General features: G+C 41.9%; 1 pseudogene; it reads right to left on the bottom strand.

Annotated features, from left to right (window-relative positions):
- Window positions 1-1,374: 1,374 nt before the first annotated feature.
- Window positions 1,375-2,206, bottom strand: LOC148690651 (uncharacterized; annotated as a pseudogene).
- Window positions 2,207-4,467: the final 2,261 nt, after the last annotated feature.

Here is a 4,467-nt window from a genome sequence, read left to right as displayed (position 1 = left end):
TACACATGCAGAAGCAAAAATTGTCCTTTGGGAAATACATGAAGAAGTCTGCGGAGATCATGTTGGATCTCGATCCCTAACACACAAGGCTTTTTTCCAAGGATATTACTGGCCAACACTCCACCAAGATGCCATCAGAATATCCCGCTCATGTGATAAATGTCAACGCTATGTAACTATTCATTACTCCCCTTCTGAGCTTTTTACTCCTATGATCAGCCCTTGGCCCTTCGCCCAATGGGGACTTGATTTGATCTGCCCAATACCCGCAGGGAAAGGCAAGTTCTGTTATGCAATTGTTGCAGTTGACTACTTCACAAAGTGGGCCGAAGTAGAACCCTTAGCAACCATTACTGAGGCAAAAATAGAAGACTTCGTATGGAAGAACATCCTTGCAGATTTGGCATTCCCAATGCGATAGTCACAGATAATGAGCGACAATTCGACAACAAGAAGTTTAGGATGTTCTGTTCTAAGTTCAACATCAACTTATGTTTAGTCTCCCCAGCCCGTCCTCAATCTAATGGACAAGTCGAGGCCGTCAACCAAATAATCAAACGCACTTTGAAAACCAGCTTGGATAAAGCTAAAGGTTGTTGGCCAGAATTTGTACCCCAAGTTCTTTGGTCATACCACACTTCATATCGAACTTCAATAAAAGAAACTTCATTCTTACTTGCTTTTGGTACAGAGGCCGTTGTCCCAGTTGAACTTGAGTAAGCAACGTTTCAAGTCCAAAACTATATGCAAAGTGAAAATGACAAACAATTTACCCTTAACTTGGATCTAGTCGAGGAACACATAAACCAGGCTCACTTTGGGAATGTCGCCTACAAATAGCATATCTCCAACGACTACGACTCAAGGGTTAAACCTCACTTTTTCAAAGTGGAGGACTAGGTATTGAAGAAAAGACTACTCTGCGACAGAGTCCCAAGCGAAGGCACACTCAGCCCAAATTGGGATAGACCGTTTGAAGTTATTAGCATCAGTCGCCCTAGCTCCTACAAGCTCAAGAGCTCCGATGGCAAGACCCTTAGCTATCCATGAAACGCTAATCACTTGAAGTACTATTACAAGTAGACTCACATTGTACAAGTGTTGAGCTACGGCCATTTGGCATTCTATGTAATGAAGGCCATTTGGTATCAATTCAATAAAGAGGTGATTTAGACAACTTGGTCCTAACTCTCTTACATCCCTATTACTGAAACGTTCAGGTTTGAAACCTCAACACGAGTGCTTCCAACATGAAATAAACTCTAAGTATATGTCAACAAGACTTTACAAATAATGAATAGCTCTACTGTATATTCGTTCAATCATACCCAAGTCATGGCTTATATCCAAACAAGGGACTTATCCAAACATAGCCAAACATTCATTAATGATAGTACAAATACTTGGCAATTAACATCAAAACGCATAATACAAGGTTGTAAACATACATAAACAAAAAACCCTCAAGCTTACAACATGGCACATGCCACACAAACAATAAACTAGTACATTCAGAGTACATGCAGAAAAAGAGGGCATTATGAGTCATCCTCATCTGAGGCCGAACCCCTAACAATATCACTTTGTGTTTCAACCCCATCTCCATCACCACCATCCTCGGCATCTCCAGAACCATCCTCACTCTCCCGAGACTGCTCACCGACACTAGCCTCATTATCAGAGTCATCCTCACTACTAGGATCAACTGCGAGGACGAAGGCTTCACCTTTTTGTCGGTACTCATCCATCTCATCACAATACTTTCGAATAATGCTTTCATTATCGAAACGCTCAAGGACGGCCATCCATTTCCTTTTCTCAAAATTAGCCACTTGGATGCAGTGAGGTCTAAAGGCATCGTGAAAGGCCTGGGAACCTAAGAACTCCTGCATGGCAACGTTCCTCTCAGTTGGGATACTCCTCTTTAGCCTAGAAACTTCAACCAAGACACTATCCAACTCCCATTTAACCTTGGAAACTTCGAGGATAGTTGTCTCTAACTGTTTCTCAGTCCCCTCCAGTTGTTTCTTGAGCTCACATTCTCACCATTTCGCCTCTTCAAACTCTCAAAGTTTTGATCTTTGAGGCGGATGGCCTCAGCCAAAGTTTTGCTCGTTTTTCTGGCGTCATTCACAAGCTGGTTATTCTCTTTAAACTTTGCCTTGTACTGCTCGACCTTTCGTAATTTGTCGTTGTACTCAATCATGACCTACATGACAAGATGATTGTCACTACCAGGAAAAAGAGGGGAGAAAGTAAAGAAATAAAAGAGTAACACTTACATAAGAAGATAATCTCATCATTCGGTTACGATTTGATTCGTTCTTATCTAACGACTTGCCAAGCTCGTCAATAGTGGATCAGCGTCCTGCCAGGCAATTATTGACATACCTAAAACTACTTGGCTGCATGGCAACCTTCAAATTCTTCCAATAGATGTTGCCAACCTCTTCTTGATACTTTCTCTTACGGCTGGAGCTAGGGCCACCTTCTTGGTCAGTGTCTTCCATGGTTGGAGGAAAGATGGGATCGATGGTAGGAAAAGGAGGCAACATTCGTTTCTCCTCCCCTACATCTACGGCAGCAGCATACCCGATAGCCTCAGCTTCAGCTTTCTTTGAGGCAGTAATCTTGAGGACCTCATCTTGTGACTTAGGTCTAGGGGCTAGCCTCACCCGGTTCTTACGAGCTCCCTTGTGAAACAAAATGTCGTCTACGGGAACTAACATGGGTGTTTTCCCTTTCTTGGTTTTAGTCCCCCCCTTTCTTGCTCACTTTCTCCACTGAACAAGAAAAATCAAAGTAGGGAATGCAACTTTTTAACAGAAAGAGAGGGCGAAATGAAAGATGCAACTTACTTGCTCGTCTCTGGCACTCCGACATTTGGAGCTGGAAACCGTACTTTTGAAACAAAGGTCGTAGCTTGCCTAAATGTCTATCCTCCTTAGGCACCCTTAACACCTTCTTTACATTAGCCAGCTTCCGTCCGGACAATTTGATAGTACCTCACGTCACTGCATGAAGGAAAATGTTAAACGCAAGAAGAAATCACAACAAATAGCAAATAATGCAAACAATGGATACATTACAACCTACAATCTGGAAGTGGGTAGGGACACATCACTCAGGTGTGACAACCCTAACATGTTCCTAATCATTATAAAGAAAGCACCAACGGTTTTTCCAAGTGCAGTACTCATTTTTCTTACCAAAGACAATACGCTCTCTCTCACTCCGACATGCACACTCGGCATACCCAGGGCACGCTTTCACCGGGCGCATCTTATAACAGTAGCACCACTGATGGAAGGAAAGCTCACCTAATCCACATTCCATCCAAATAATATAAAACCCGATCAAGGTATCCCAAAAACGAAGATTGAGTTGCCCAGGCGCATATCCAATGAAAGATAACATCCGTTGCAACCACGGGTACAAAGGCAGCTTCACCCCTAAGGTTAATAAAATTTGGGTCTAGAACATAACATGACCTTTGGGTGGTTCAGAGGGCAATTCTTCAGGATGTACCAAACACATTCCTACACTGCCGGGGATACTACATGACTGCCTTAGGGCCTCAAGCTGCTTTTCGCTATCTAACAAATTTTTCTCTAAATGGTCCGCTACGAACTCAGAGCGAAATATGGGTATGGCGTCAAAAACAACCCCCTCACCTACTAACATGGAGGAGCAAGAACCAATATTGGCTGAGGTTTGACAATTGCGAAGATCATCCCATGTTTCTTTTGTACGACTCCAACAAAGGCCCTGAAGACTCCAACATTGCAAGCTCAAACCTAGAGCTAGAGCTAGGGGAGCCGTCATCACTAGAACTTCTAGACTCTGACATCTACAACAAACAGAAACAAACTCTATCACTACATTAAAGATCTAAACATAAGGAAGTTCCTAGGGCATGAAGAAAAGCTCAACTAGTTCATCATGTTCTCAACTAAATACATGAACACTTAAACAATTCAACAAGAATGAAAGCATGTGATCTAGTGGAGAAGACTACCAACCTGAAGATGGTGCAAAGCAATGCTGGAATCCCTCTTAACTAGAGAACACTCTACCTTAAAAAATTACTACAAAATGAGCAAATGAAGGCAAGGTAAAGAATGGAAACTTATCCTTCTTATATAAGTTCAACAGGATAAAAGAAATTCAAAATTCAAATTCAAACCATGAGAAAGCCCCACATGGAAAGTCTTCAAACTTCCACACAAGTTAGGGAGTGTCAAACTTCAAATTTTCAGTTCCTTGACTCCAAAAACAAAAAACAAAAAAAAAAAAAAAGGAGAGGGAACACAACAACTTCATCAATGGAAGACAACTACAATTCTCAAAAACTTCACACACTCTTGATCAAGATAGTGTGAAGCAAAACCAATTTATGGTGCCAACAAAAGCTTCAACAAATGAAGGGCAACAACAAATGTCAAAAGCCTCACACACTCTTGATTA

Source organism: Pyrus communis, chromosome 15 (genome assembly GCF_041283825.1).
Source record: "Pyrus communis isolate YQ-2024b chromosome 15, ASM4128382v1, whole genome shotgun sequence".
Lineage (NCBI taxonomy): Eukaryota > Viridiplantae > Streptophyta > Magnoliopsida > Rosales > Rosaceae > Pyrus > Pyrus communis.
The sequence above is the reverse complement of the archived record's forward strand: the minus strand, read 5'-3'. Positions and strand labels throughout refer to the sequence as shown.